The sequence below is a fragment of the Jaculus jaculus genome, chromosome 7 (genome assembly GCF_020740685.1).
Source record: "Jaculus jaculus isolate mJacJac1 chromosome 7, mJacJac1.mat.Y.cur, whole genome shotgun sequence".
NCBI classification, from domain to species: domain Eukaryota; kingdom Metazoa; phylum Chordata; class Mammalia; order Rodentia; family Dipodidae; genus Jaculus; species Jaculus jaculus.
In genome coordinates this window covers 3033927-3049637 of record NC_059108.1, presented here as the reverse complement: position 1 = coordinate 3049637, position 15711 = coordinate 3033927, and the positions used below count along the sequence as shown (strand labels likewise).

Genomic DNA, 15711 nt, shown 5'->3' with positions numbered 1-15711 from the left:
CTTCTTTTTTTCTTCAAGGTAGGGTCTCCCTCTAGCTCAGGCTGACCTGGAATTCACTATGTAGTCTCAGGGTGGCCTTGAACTCACAGCAATCCTCCTGAATGCTGGGATTAAAGGTATATACTATCATGTCTGGCCCTGAATTTCATTTTTTTTTTTTTTTTTTTTGAGGTAGGGTTTCAGTCTAGCCCAGGCTGACCTGGGATTCACTCTGTATTCTCAGGGTGATCTTGAACTCACAACGATCCTCCTACCTCTGCCTACTGAGTGCCAGGATTAAAGACATGTGCCACCATACCCGGCTCTGAATTTCCTTTTTTTAAAATAAAAATTATATATTTGAGAACGATGGGGAGAGGGAGGGAGGGAGGGAGGGAGGGAGGGAGGAGACATGACAGAACCTCCAGTTACTGCAAATGACCTCCAGATGCATGTACCACCTTGTGCATCTGCCTTATGTGGGTACTTGGGAATTGAACCTGGGTCCTTAGGCTTCACAGGCAAGTACTTTAACCACTAAGCCATCTCTCCAGCCCCTGAATTTCCTTATTTTTTCAAGGTAGGATTTCACCCTAGTCCCAAACTGACCTTGAACTCACAGTGATTCTCCTACCTGTACCTTCTGAGTGCTGGGATTAAAGGCATGCACTACCATTCCTGCTCTGAATTTGCCACTTTTTATTTTGTTGTTGTTTTGTTTTTTGAGGTAGGGTTTCACTATAGCCCAGGCTGACCTGGAATTCATTCTTGTCTCAGGGTGGCCTTGAACTCATGATGATCCTTCTACCTCAGCCTCCCGAGTGCTGAGATTAAAGGTGTGCGCCACCATGCCTGGCTGAATTTGCTACTTTTAAAACCTTTAAAAAATTTATTTGTGAAAGAGAGAGAGAAAAAGAGAGACAGAGAGAGAATGGGCATGCCAAGGCCTCTAGTCACTGCAAATGAACTCCAGACACGTGTCACCTTCTGCCTCTGGTTTACTGGGTTCTGGGGAATTAAACCTGTGTCCTTAGACTTTGCAGGCAAGTGCCTTAACTGCTAAGCTATTTCTCCAGTCCCCTTTAAAACTTTTTTTAAATTAAAAAATTTTTTGTTTATTTTTATTTTTTTGAGAGCAACAGAGAGAGAAAAAGAGGCAGAGAGAAAGAATGGGCATGCCAGGGCCATCAGCCATCGCAAATGAACTCCAGATGTGTGTGCGCCCTGTGCGTCTGGCTAACGAGGGTTCTGGAGAAGATAGCCTCGAACCGGAGTCTTTAGGCTTCACAGGCAAGCGCTTAACCACTAAGCCATCTCTGCAGCCCCCAAAACTTTTTTTTTTTTTGAAGGCTGAATAATATGCTACTTTACATCTATGCCACATTTTGTTCACTGGTCGGAACTGGCTGCTTCTACCTCTTGACTATTATGAGTAATGCCCCATGAACATGGTGTGCAAATCCACATCCGTTCCATGCCTCAAGTGCTTGGTACTGAGGGCACACTCATGGCCTCTCCCATGCTAGACTGGTGTTCTACCACTGAGCTGTACCCCAGCCCCAACCACATCTGTTGCCTCTAAAGTAGACATCATAATCCTTTTACACCCACAAGGGTGTTCAAATCATCCTTGCTTAAAACTCAGGGGGCTTGGGAGATGGTGGTTCACTGGTTAACGACGCTTGCAAATCCTGCAGCTGAGGTTCAACTCAGTAGCTACATTAGGTCAGATGCACAAAGTGGCATATGCGTCTGTAGTTCCATTCCGCACCCTTGTCTGCAAGTAAATAAAAGTATTTTCTGGCCTAGCATGGTACCCCGCGTCTTTATTCCCAGCACTCAGAATTGGAGGCCACCCTGGGATTCTAGAGCAAGTTCCACGTCAGCCTGGGCTAGATGGACACCCTACCTCAAAAAACAAAATCCCTCAAGCTATCTCCTCAGTGCAGGAAATTTAATCCGTTGCATCAGACATTTAGATCAGTGCTGCACCCTTAAGCCACGTCCACAGCTCCTTTCACCTGCTGTTTCTTTTGTTGTGTGCTACAAAGTTCTGTCTTTCCCCAGGAGATATATATATATATCTATTTTTAGTTATTCATTTGTTTGTTTGTAAGCAGAGACAGACAGAAAGGGAGAGAGAGAGAGAGAATGGGCACACCAGGGCTTCTTGCTGCTGCAAATGAACTCCAGACACATGCACCACTTTGTGCACCTGGTTTACGAGGTTACTGGGGAACTGAACCCTTGGCCATCACGCTTTGCCAAGCAAGCAGGGTCTACCTCTCTCCAGACCCCTCCCTCCCACGTTTGTGATCGGTAAATTCCTTCTTCCTTTTAAGATCTCGGCTTCGGATCTCTCTTTTTTTTTTTTTTTTTCTGGAGTAATTCCCTTCCATCAGTGTTCAGCTCGGACAGCGTCACACTCTCTTCTCCCCTCTTCCACTTCCCCCTCCGACCACGCGTCACACCCACAGCACCCCGTCTTCGCAGGGATGCGCGTTCCCCAGCAGCCCAGGGTCAACGCGCGAGGACCCTCCGGTCAGGTACCAGACGCAGCGGCGCCCGTCCTCGAGGGCGGGAAGGGGCGCGGACGCCGCCGGGGTCTCCTCCCCCGCGAGAGGCCCGCGGTCCCCGGGTGGGCGTGGGGCGGCGGACGCCCAGACGCCGGGGGAGGTCCGCTCGCGTCCGCGGCTCCGCAGCCTCGTCGGCGTCCGCCCGGGGCGGGGGCGGGGCCGCCGCGACGTCACTTCCGGTGTACACAGCCGGTCCGGGCGGCCGCGGGGGAGCCGGGGCGCGTCGCAGGTGAGGAGCGGGCGGCGCGAGGCGGGCGGGCGGGCGGCGGCGGCGGCCCCGCGGGGGTCGCCCGGCGGCCCGGGGTCGGGGCAGGCGGCGGGACGAGTTCGCGGGGCGCCTGCTCCGCGCCGGGGTCCTGGCCGTCCGCCCCCTGCCCGCCGCGCTGGACGATGCCGAGGGCTGTGCGGGCGCTGGCCGGGCGGACGGAAGCCCGGAGGGGCCGCCCGGCGCGGGAGCCCCCGAGGACACGGGGCGGGAGGGCTGGCCGGCGGCGGCCGCTCGGGCTCGGGAAGGGAAGGGAGGGAAGGGACGGGGAGGCCCCGGAGGTCGGGCGGGCGGGCGGGCGCCGGACCTGCTCCCGGAAGCCCGGCGCAGTCGCCGTCGCCGTGGTCGCGGGCACCGAGGCCTGGGGCGGCCGGGGTCCCCGGCGCGGGCGGCCGACGCAGCCCTCAGGCCGCCCCGCGGCTGCCCGGCCGGCCGTGCGCACCTTGGCGGAGGTGCCCGCCGCCGACCGGACGTGATTTTCCGGCCCTGCCGGCGAGCCTGTGGGCGCGGTGGGCTGCGGGGAGGGTCCGAGGGGCGAGGACCGCGGCCGCCGGGCGAGCGCAGGGTCAGGGGTGTGTCCTTCCCGCGAGAAGACGAGCACGCCGCCTGCCTGGCACGGCGAGGATGTTGTTGATACGGAGCGAAATTTGCCAGGGAAGTAACAGCTCGCGGGGCCTCGGAGGTGACGGTAGCCTCCCCCCGCCCCAGTCTCGCACTGCCCATTACGAAAGCGATTCGTTTTCCTGCCCTTGCTGAAAACACTCTCCAGACAGCGCGGAAAGTGTCAGCGAGAGAAATGACAGTGGTCCGCAGCCTACGGCTCAGTGACAACCGCTGCTCATATTGGTGGCATCAGTGAATGCCCACACAGGGTGGAGAGGTGGCTTAGCGGTTAAGGCGCTTGCCTGCAAAGCCAAAGGATCCAGGTTCGATTTCCCAGGACCCATGTAAAGCCAGATGCACAAGATAGCCTGCATCTGGAGTTCGTTTGCAGTGGCTAGAGGTGCCGGTGGTGTGCCCACGCCCATTCTTTCTATCTGCCTCTCACCCACTTTATCAAATAAAATAAATGCACACATGCATATATCCCTTAAAAATACTTATTTATTTGAATCAGGGAGAGAGAGTTAGAATGGGCGCTCCAGAGCTTCTAGCCACTGCAGACAAACTCCAGACCCATGCACCCAGCTGAATTATGTGGGACCTGGAGAATCGAACCTGGGTCCTTAGGCTTCGCAGGCAAGTGCCTTAACTGCTAAGCCACCTCTCCAGTCCTAAAGTCACTTTTATAGGCTTTGTAGTCGACTATTGAAACCTTGATGAACATTTGCTTGTCACAAACAATTCAGTCAATAGGATTTACCTGATTTTCTTAGGATGAATTTGCAAGTAGGGTCAAAAATAATTCAGTTTAGGGCTGGAGAGATGGCTTAGCGGTTAAGCGCTTGCCTGTGAAGCCTAAGGACCCCGGTTCGAGGCTCGGTTCCCCAGGTCCCACGTTAGCCAGATGCACAAGGGGGCGCACGCATCTGGAGTTCATTTGCAGAGGCTGGAAGCCCTGGCGCGCCCATTCTCTCTCTCTCTCTCCCTCTATCTGTCTTTCTCTCTGTGTCTGTCGCTCTCAAATAAAAAAAAATAAATAAATAAAAAAAAATAATTCAGTTTAAATATATATATATAGAGAGAGAGAGAGAGGGAGAGGGGAGAGAGACATATACATATATATTTTTAAAACCATTTATTTATTTGAGAGAGAGAGACAGAGAGGAAGAGAGAGAATGGGTGTGCCAGGGCCTCCAGCCACTGCAAATGAACTCCAGACGCGTGCACCACCTTGTGCATAGTGCTTACATGGGTCCTGGGGTATCAAACTGAGGTCCTTTGGCTTTGCAGGCAAATGCCTTAATCACTAAGCCATTTCTCCACCCCTAAGTACATTTTTTTTTTTTTTTACTCTATTTGCAAGCAGAGAGAGAAGAGGTGCACCAGGGCATCTAGCAGCTGTAAATGAACTCCAGATGCATGTGCCATTTTGGGCATCTGGCTTTATGTGGGCCCTGGGGAATCGAACCCAAGCCATGAGGTTTTGCAGGCAAGCGCCTTAACTGCTGAGCCATCTCTCTAGCCCATCATTCAGTTTTTAAAACTACATGGTATTTTCTCCTTTGTATATGTTTGGAAAATTTTTCTCAGTCCAAGTCTTGCAAAAATTTCATCTATGTTTGTTTCTCATCATTTATTTTTATTTTTACTTCTTTTTGGTTTAAGATGTAAAATACCTTTCAAGTGGCTAGACGCTCATTCCAAGTATATTGAATAAAGCAGAACTTTCCATCTTATTGTAGTTTAGACTTAAAATTCCAAACACACATTTATAAAGGGTCCTACAAGTTTGATACTTAGATTTGATGTATGCTTATGCTTTTGTCTTAAAAATAGCATTTAAATTTTTTTTTTTCATAGTATCTTTAAAAATGTTCATTTATGGGGCTGGAGAGATGGCTTGGCTGTTAAGCACTTGCCTGTGAAGCCTAAGGACCCCGGTTCGAGGCTCGATTCCCCAGTACCCATGTTAGCCAGATACACAAGGGGCTGCACGCAACTGGAGTTCTTTTGCAGTGGCTGGAGGCCCTGGTGCGCCTATTCTCTCTCTCCCTATCTGCCTCTTTCTCTGTCTGTCTAATGCTCTCAAATAAATAAAAATTAACCAAAAAATGTTTTAAAATGTTCATTAATGAGTTCAGGGAATGTTTTTATGTTTGAGATTATGTATATGTACACTTTAAGCAAAAAGTTTTACTGCTTTTGAATTTGTTTTCTTGCTGACAAGGTAACAGACTCCATATGGGAGAGCTCAGGTTTGTTGGAGCAACTTTTCAGTCTGGCATTTGAGATTCTAATCTTCCTCTATTTTTGCACATGAATACGTAGGTTAGCATTGGAGACCAAGATAGAAAAGTTCTCAGATTCCCTTGGCAAGCCTAGATTTTTCAATCTAAAATTATCTCTGGATTTTTGGAAGACAGTATGCTTTAAACATCCTTTAAAAACAAACAAGCAAAATATTTTACTAAATGTTTATTTTGTTGAAAACGCGAAGCTGAGTACAGCTGTACGTCAGCAGAACTGCCAAGTCTCTAGGAAAGTCGTGTCTGAGTGAGCGGCCTGGGCACCCTTTCCCGCCCTTAGTGGAAATGATGACCTTTCTAGTTGAGCAAAGAATGTTGGTTGGAATAGGGAGTTGCTTTGTTCTGCAGTTGTCGAACAGGCTGCCATTTTTTTCTTAGCATAATCTCAAGGAGAGTCTGAAGCATCGATTGTACTATAAATGCCTTTCTGAAACATGGCCGGTGAGGGTCGTCTAGTCGGTAGATGTAAGGACCATTGCTTACTCCTTTGTCTTTTTGTCCCTTTCTCTCTGCCACACTTGGGTTCAAGTGTGAGGCCTTGAGCTTGTTAGGCATGGGCTTTACTACTAAAGCTACATCCCTAGTTCTGACTGTCATATTTGGTGCGGATCCTCTCTCAGTGGCATTATCCAACATTGCTTTTTTTTTTTTTTGGTTTTTCAAGGTAGGGTTTCATTCTAGCCCAGGCTGACCTGGAATTCACTACGTAGTCTCAAGGTGGCCTTAACTCACCATGATCCTCCTACCTGGGATTAAAGGCGTGCGCCACCATGCCTGGCTCCAACATTGCTTTTGCCTGGCTTCTGGGGAGCTGTCGTAACTTGGTGAATGTCTTCGCCTGACTATGCTGCTCCAGTTTTTCCTCCGTTTGGGGATATTTCTGAGGCCTAACTGCACACTTCTTACCCTCCTCCTGGTTCATGTTCTCTCCACACAGCTAGAATATGACCTCCAGGTAAAAAAATCTCTTCACTTCCTCACCCTTGGATCAATGTATAGTGTCAACTGGAAGCAACTTGAACTTTTCTGTTTTTCTAAGCCATACCCACTTCAGCTTGAGCTGGCCCCAGCCTGAGCTCCTCCTGCCTCAGGCTTCTGAGTGGTGGCATTATGGGTGGGAGCCACCATATGATTTGCATGTATGTCACTTCCTACTGCCCTCTGACTCCTGGACATGCTCCAGAAGCCATGCTTTCTGTAGGTGTTTGGGCCTGTCACTCCCCAGGATGGCCTGTCATCCTCACTAGTTGCTGGATCGCATGCCATTTCTCTTCTGATTTAGATTACATTTGTGGTTTCTGTTATTCCCCAACCTTGACTTGGATTTGCATCGTTTTTCCCCCTAAGGGGCTACAGTCTGGCTGAGAAAGGGGTACCAGCTCACATTCATGAAGTACTCACAGTGTGGGCCAGTGGTTTCCCTGGGAGATGGGAGTACAGAGCTGATGGAGAAGAAAGTCCAAAGGGCCCTGGCCGTCAAGTACCCGGAGTACCTCAAAGGAGACCAAAACCACCCTGCCAGGTTTCAGGAGTGTTGTCTGCTCTGTTCACTGCGTTTTCACCAGGGCCTCGAACACAGTGTTCTGGAAACATTTGTTGAATAAATTAATGATCATCTGAGAACAAAATAAAAATAATGCAGTTCAGCTATGTATAGAAAAGATACAAGCTTAAGCCAAGAAGCACTTTGTAAATATAGTTTGAAGAATTTCAGGGAAACTTTAAATTCAACCAAACTGACCCAGCTGTAACCCCAGGAAGGCATGATTGGAATGTGTTTGTAGCCAGAAAGCTTAAGCTTAAGTTTGTATCACCCAAGAAAGGCTTGTGCTTCTAGGATGGGGTTGGGATGCTGTCTGAAAGTTGGGGGTGGGTGCAGGAGAGGGCGTTAGGTGGTGTGCCTGAAGTTCACTGTCTGCAGCCCTGACAGGAGGGGCGTGCAGCCCGTGCAGCACTAGAGGGATGAGTGTGTCCCTGATGACACACATCTAGCGAGGAGGGGCCATCCCCATGCCTTTTGATTAGGACAGTTTCACATGGAAATTGCTTGCCAAAGAAAGCAGTGAGTGATTCAGAGCTGTGTATCTAGAGTGCTGTGGTAGGTTCTGGTTTGGGATGTTGGTAACCTCAGCTTTCCCACCTTCCTTTAGTGTTGCCTTGAAGGCTCTGAGCCTAGCACCTGGTAAATGCTCAAGTGTCAGCTTTGCTGGCCTTTGTGCACTTAGTAACTGGCCTTCTGGTTAATGCATTATCAGTCCACTTTGAGCCCTGAAACTGCTTACTCCTGGGCTCACTGACAAAGCTGATAGCCAGTGGGACATGATGACAGGCTCTTCCTGAGTGGCCCAGGCAGCAAAGTCAGCCCTCGGGTGTCAGGAATGGCTTCCTAGAGAAGGCTGTACTTGAGCTGAGCAGTGTGGGGCAACGTTAGAGTATAGCACCACTGCCACTGCCAGGAAAGAGGGCGCTCAGGCAGGACTGTGGCATGTCTGTGACCTGTTCAAAGGCGTAGAGCCAGTCCGAGGTGTACGATGAGTAGTGAGAGCTTCCTCACTGGACGGTAGTGCTGTGTTGAACCCTTGGGCTCACTGCATAGCCAGGTGTGATGCCGAGTGCTGCGTGTGCATTCCTTGCTAGTTCTCACAGCATCTCAGTGGTACAGGTGTTGCAAAAGTGGCACGTCCACTGCCACCTGGTGGGCCTCTTGACTCAGCTTACACACTGCATCAAGGCGAACCCTCAGTGTCTTTGGAACATTTAAGAGGGATTTTTTTTTTGTGATGTTCTTTCTGAGGAAGTCTAAGCCCTACCAAGATCCTCTGATTTCATGAAACCATCCTAGGTGAAGATGTGAAAATAGCTCCATCTTAGCCTGGGGATGTATCTTAATGGTCTTATAGCATACAGAAGGCTCTGGGTTTGATTCTCAGCATTGAGGGTGGGGAGAGTTCATCTTAGAATTTAATAAAAAGAGCATGGGGCAAATATGGGAAAATGAGAAATGTCATTCTATGAAGAGCAGAACACAATGGACATGTAGTCTGTTGGTAGAAAAAGAGCTGGGCATGGTGGCACATGCCTTTAATCCCAGCACTCAGGAGGCAGAGGTAGGAAGATTGCAGAGAGTTCGAGGCCACCCTGATACTCCATAGTGAATTTTAGGTCAGCCTGGGCTCGAGTGAGACCCTACCTTGAAAAAACAAAAGAAAGAAATACTACACCCGTGAAGCAGGTTTCTAAGTGCATACAAAGAACAGTGATAGAAAAGAAACAGTGACGGCCTTTGGAGAGAGGCCCCAGAGAACCAGGTTGTTAAATTAGCACACCCCCACACACTCATTTTCAGGCATAGAGTCTCCTTGTGTTAGCCCATTCTGGCCTGGAATTTGTGATCCTCCTATCTCTCTCGGATTAGAGGTGTACTCCATCCCACCCGTCCAGAAATCTGAGTGTACCTAAATTTTGTCCTTCCCACAGGAAGTTATTAGTTTGACTTACCCATTAGATTTTTTTTTCTTTTTGATAAATATTTGTTTTCCTCCTTTGAGGTAAAAATTTTTTCCCCCTTTTTTGAGGTAGGGTCTCTCTCTAGCCCAAGCTGATCTGGAATTCACTGTGTGGTCTCTGGGTGGCCTTGAACTCATCTTGATCCTCCCACTTCTGCCTCCCAGTGCTAGGATTAAAGACATGCGACACCACGTCTAGCTGGAATTTTTAAAAAAATACTTATTTATTTGGGGGGGCAGACACGGAAAATGGGTACCAAGCTTCCAGCCACTATAGATGACCTGCATCCACATGTACCGCCTTGTGCATCTGGCTTTAAGTGGGTACTGGGGAATCGAACCTGGGTCCTTAGGCTTGGCAGGCAAGTGCCTTAACCTCTGAGCCATTGCTCCAGCCCTGGAATTTTTTTTTTTTTGTAAGAAAAAAAGAGGTTTATTTTGGCTTACATTCTTGAGGGGGAAGCTCCATGATGGCAGGGGAAAAACGATGGCATGAGCAGAGGGTGGACATCACCCCCTGGCCAACATAAGGTGGACAGTAGCAACAGGAGAAGGTGCCAAACACTGGCAAGGGAACACTGGCTATAACACCCATAAGCCCGCCCCTGGAATTTTAACTTAAGGAATTTTTTTCATGTTTATGTGTGGGGTGTGTACATGCATGTATATATGTGCTTTTATGAATGTGGTCTCATGTGCATGCAGGTATGTGTGCATGTGAGGCCAGAGATGGACAGCAGTGGCTTCCTCAATCACTGTTCACCTTTAGTTCCTCTGTGTGTTAGTTTTTTGAGTTAGGATCTCACTCTAGCCCAGGCTGTCTGCAACTCACCTTGTAGCCCAGGCTGGCCTCAGAATCATGGCAATCTTCCTATCTCAGATTAAGGTGTGTGCCACCCTACCCGGCACCACCTTATTTTTTGAGGCAGAGTCTCTCTAATCTGGAGCTCACTGATTTGGCTACTTAGCCAACAGGCCCACGGATTCTTCTGTCTCCATCTCCCCTACCTTGGGACTACAGGTGTGTGCTGTCATGCTCAGCTTTTATTTTATTTACTTTTTTTTTTACATCTCCAGTTTAAGTTCTTTTTTTTTTTATTTTTACTTTTCAAATTTTTATTAACAACTTCCATGATTATAAAAGTATCCCATGGTAATATCCTCTCTCCCCCACTTTCCCCTTTGAAACTCCATTTTCCATCATATCCCCTCCCCATCTCAATCAGTCTCCTTTATTTTGATGTCATCATCTTTTGTTCCTCTTATGATGGTCTTGTGTAGGTAGTGTCAGGCACTGTGAGGTCATGATCTCCAGGCCATTTTGCGTCTGGGGGGAGCACGTTGCTTTGGCTCTTACATTCTTTTTGCCACCTCTTCCACAATGGACCCTGAGCCTTGGAAGGTGTGATAGAGATATTGCAGTGCTGAGCACTCCAGTCACTTCTTTCCAGCACCATGATCCCTTCTGAGTCATTCCAAGGTCACTGCTATCTTTTCAGAGAAGCTTCTCTAACCAAAATTGAGAATGGCATTAATATAACGGTATGAACATTTAAGAGAAGTGTGTACTGGGCAGTTTGGTGAGCATAGTGTATACATTTAGCCAGACAGCAGCAGACGTTACACCCCTAGGGCTCATGACTACCCCTGTTTTAAGTTTTCAGTATCAGGGATGTATTCCCTCCCATGGAGTGGGCCTCCAGTCCAATTAGAGGGCAGTTGGTTTCCAACATAACAGATGTGACACTATTGCACCTGTTGGCTCATTTGGCCTGGCTAGCCAAATAATAAGGCTTGCAGTGTCCACTGTTGAGTATCTTCACTGGTGATTTCTCTCTCTCCCATTGAACTGCATGCAGAATGGCTTCTTCCAGCTTTCTGTCAGCTGGTCTACATGGAGGAGGTTATCAGCTCAGATCCAGCAAGATTTCTCAGTGGCCTTGCAGCCCAAGTATGTGGAGTGTTCAGCAATAGGGTCTTACATCTATTCCTGGTGGGAAACCAAGCCTTTGCCTTATTCTTTAGGCCAAGCAGGTCCAGGGACCTAGCCAGAGTCAAAGGAAATAGATTCCGTTCTTCAGTGGGGAGTGCTGTGTGGTCTGAAGGCTTCCAAGGCAGTGGGGGAGGGGGGTGGAGCCAAGAGAATCTGGAAGCTCTAAGGAGCAGGAAGGAGCAAGAGACACTCTGACTGGAAAGGTTGTGGAAGGATAGGACAAACATTTGAGGTAGTCCTGTGACTTCCACAGGTGGGCTGTGGCATGCACATGTCCAAACATACCCATCCATATACATACAGACACACAAATACATACATATGCAAATAAATACTGATTAAAAATAATTAAGTTTTTTTTTTTTTTTTTTTTGGCTTTTCAAGGTAGAATCTCCTTTCAGCTCAGGCTGACCTGGAATTCACTGTCTAGTCTCAGGCTGGCCTCAAACTCATGGAGATCCTCCTACCTCTGCCTCTTGAGTGGTGGGATTTAAAATTAAGAAAAAAACCATTGTTATTACTTTATTTATTTATTTTTGATTTTTCGAGGCAGCGTCTCACTCTAGCCTAGGCTGACTTGGAATTCACTATGCAGGACTCAGGGTGGCCTCGAACTCTTGGCGATCCTCCTACCTCTGCCTCCCAAGTGCTGGGATTAAAGGCGAGCATCACTACACCTGGCCAAATATTTGTATTTATTTGGGGGGCAGATAGTGAGTTGATATGTCAGGGCTCCAGGTACTGCAGACAAACTCAAGATGCTTGTGCCACTTCGTGTATCTGGTTTATGTGGGTGTTGGGGAATCGAACCTTGGTCCTTAGGCCTTGCAGGCAAGAGCCTTCACCACTAAGCCATCCCTCCAGCCCTGGTCCTGGGGATTTGAACCAGGGTCCTTTGGCCTTTCAGCAAAGTTCCTTAACTGCTAAGTCATCTCTCTAGCCCTTAAAATATTTTTTTTAATGGACACAGTGATTTTTAGTACTCTAATTTTGTTGGTATGTTTGAAAACATTTTTTAAAAAAATATATTTTATTTATTTATTTTAGAGAAAGAGGTAGAGAGAGAATGGGCATGCTAGGGCCTCCAGCCATTGCAAACAAACTCCAGATGCATGTGCACCTTGTGCATCTGGCTTATGTGGATCCTGGGGAATCGAACCGAGGTCCTTTGGCTTTGCAGACAAGTGCCTTAACCACTAAGCCATCTCTCCAGCCCTGAAAACTTTTTCTTTTCAGTTTGTTTTTGAGGCAGTGTTTTGCTAAGTAGCCTACGCTTGCCTCAAAGTCTAGATCCTCTTGCTTCATCCACTGAGTGCTGGAATGATTGTGTGAACCACTATACCAGACTTGATTTCATTTTGCCTCACATACCATTTGTATGGTATAACTTTTTTCATATGCTATTTCACTTTAAAAATTCACAATTTTGGGCTGGAGAGATGTCTTAGTGGTTAAGGAGCTTGCCTACAAAGCCTACGGACCCAGGTTTGATTTCCCAGTACCCATGTAATGCCAGATGCACATGGTGGCACATGTGTCTGAAGTTCATTTGTAGTGGCTAGAGGCCCTATTGCACCCACTGTCTTTCTCTCTCTTACAAATAAATAAATTAAAAAAATAAGATATTAGCTGGGCATGGAGATGCACGCCTTTAATCCCAACACTTGGGAGGCAAAGGTAAGAGGATCACTGTGAGTTCGAGGACACTCTGAGACTACACAGTGAATTCCAGGTCAGCCTGGGCTAGAGTGAGCCCTACCTTGAAAAAAAAAATCACAATTTTGGGTGGACGTGGTGGCACACACCTTTAATCCCAGCACTTGGGAGGCAGAGGTAGGAGGATCACCATGAGTTTGAGGCCACCCTAAGACAGCCTGGGCTAGAGCGAGACCTTCAAAAAAGCAAACAAACAAATAACAACAACAACAAAACAAAAAAGTAACATGAGGGCAAAGGACAAAGGGTTTTTTCTTTTTTTCTTTCTTTTTTTTTTTGAGTTAGTATCTGGCTGTGTAGGCCAGGCAGGTCTGCAATGGGAACTCCTTTAGTGCTTTGATTACAAGCCTCTGCCTCTACGCCCAGGTCTCAAAGGGTCTTGTTCCAAGGGTGGTAAGTGTCCCAGATAGCCCAAGGTGAAGTAACAAACAGGAAAGTGCTTTGAAGGTCAGAAGTTGGGGTGTGGCAGTTTTCCCAGGCATCTATAATGTGGCTAGTAAGTGATGGTATCTTAAACTGAGTGAAATGTGGGGGCTCTCTGTTGATGTCTGGACTGCTGTGATGTACTTCTGTGTAATTGTGTAATGAACATTAGTGTACCCTGTATGCCTAGATAATGCTGCCCAGGGTGCTCTTGACACAGGCGTCTACACTGACTGAGGCTCTTTCACAGTCATTCCTAGACACACTGTTCCTATGTATTTATTTATTTGCTTATTTATTTTGTCTTTTTGAGGTAGTTCTCACTCTAGCCCAGGCTGACCTGCAATCCACTATGTAGTTAATCTCAGGGTAGCCTTGAATTTACAGCAATTCTCCTACCTCGGCCTCCAGAGTGCTGGGATTAAATGCGTGTGCCACCACACCCTGCTTGTGCTTGGATTCTCTCCCCCCCTAAGTAGGGTTTCCCTCTAGCCCAGGCTGACCTGGAATTTGCTATGTAGTCTCAGGGTGGCCTTGAACTCACAGTGATCCTCCTACCTTTGCTGGAATTGAAGGTATGTGCCACCACGCCTATTAGGCTTGGATTTTTGAGACAGAATTTGACTTTGTAGCCCTGGTTGTCCTAGAACTCACTATGTAAACCAGATTGGCTTCAAACTCACAAAGAACAAATATCCTCCTGCCTCCCAAGTACTGGAATTATAGGCATGAGCCTTGTTTTAAACCATGGTTTGTTTTTTGAATCTGTTTCTTGTGTTTGAACCACTGGCAAATAAGTACCTTTTCAAATTGGCAGTGGCAAAGAAATCATCCATGGAAAGGTCTGAATATGGAGTTGGAGCTAGATATTACTTGGAAAAAAAAAAACAAAACAAAACCCAGCACTCAGGAGGCAGAGGTAGGAGGATCACTGTGAGTTTGAGGCCACCCTGAGACTATATAGTGAATTCCAGGTCAGCCTGAGCTAGAATGAGACCCTCCCTTGGAAAAAAAAAAAAAGAATGGGCAGAAGAGTAAAGGAGTGGGACACCCCTCTCGAGCCAGCCACCTGCAGCCCAGGAGAGCACATGGAACCCCACAGGCCAAACAAAGAAATGAGTTGGGGATTAGGCACTAGTGAGATATAGTTATGTCCAGGGAACCTGGGAATTTCTGAATTTTTCCTGCACCGGAAACCCTGCTCCCAGAGGTAGGTTGTACACTGGCAACTGAGGTGGGGGAAGCTGGCTAGAAATCAGTGAGGGCGCTTAAGCTGTGGTGACTGAGCCAGGGAGATGGGAAGCTGGGTTCTCTCAGCAGCTCCCAAGGACCTGGGCTGACCTTGGGTGGGAGAGAATGTTTAAGTAACCTTGTCCTGTGTATTTTTTTTTTTTCTTTTTTTGATTTTCTGAGGTAGGGTCTCGCTCTAGCTCAGACTGACCTGGAATTCACTATGTAGTCTCAGGGTGGATCCGAACTCAGCTGTCCTCCTACCTCCCGCCTCCTGAGTGCTGGCTAGGCTTTGTGATTTAATGGAGCCCCCCCTGTCCTGTGTCCTCCTCTTCCATCTTGGGCTGACGTGGGAGGGGCGATGGGCAGGGAAAGGGGAGGAGCCACGGCCTCTTTCCTCCGAGGCCTGCAGGCAGCACTTCTGTCAGTTTGTTGCTGTCCTCCGGGAGTTGGGGCCAGAGCTGCAGGAAGGTAGGTTCTGTCTGAACGCTGTGCTAACTGCGCTGTGGGCATGGGCATGGGCATGGGCTTGTCTAGAGTAGATGAGTGGAGAGTCAGGGAAAGGCAAGTGCTACCCCTGCTAGCCTGGGGCCTTGTGCGGAGTGGCAGCTTCTGCACGTATGATGGTGCCAAGTGCTGTGTTCTGTGGTGGTAGCGTCTGCTGAGGAGGCTGACACACAAGAATTAAGGTGACTGACTTAAGGTTTCAGAGTTACTGAGTGCAGTGTGTCCTCGAGGAGCCCAGAAATGGACTAGCGAAAGCTCGGGGTCTGGGTGAGGGCCCAGCAGGCAGCAGGTCTGGAGCCTTGCCTACCTGGAGAGAGCGGAGTGAGAAGCGGTACTGCCTGAGAGTTTCGACATGCTGCCTTGGGTTCAGAGAGAGAGAGTGCTTGCCAGCATGGGCAGAGCCTTGTCTTCAAGCCCTGCTACTGCAGGAGAAGGAAACCACCACCAAGCAAATCCCCCAAGATTTTTGCATTTCTTTTTTTTAAATTCTTTTGGTCATTTTTACTTATTTACTTGAGAGGGAGAGAGAATAGGCACGCCAGGGCCTCCAACCACTGCAAATGAACTCCAGACACATGCACCTCCTTGTGCATCTGGCTAATGTCAG

General features: G+C 48.2%; 1 protein-coding gene across 2 annotated transcripts in view; it reads left to right on the top strand.

Annotated features, from left to right (window-relative positions):
- Positions 1 to 2721: 2721 nt before the first annotated feature.
- Positions 2722 to 15711, top strand: part of Garre1 (granule associated Rac and RHOG effector 1) — a 96461-nt gene continuing 83471 nt past the window's right edge. The window contains exon 1 of one of the 2 annotated variants that reach the window (XM_045154215.1): positions 2722 to 2784. The gene's annotated coding sequence lies outside the window, so the exon portion shown is untranslated. Of the gene's footprint in view, positions 2785 to 15014; positions 15069 to 15711 lie in introns of those variants that run through there. The other variant, XM_045154216.1, reaches the window with a different exon arrangement.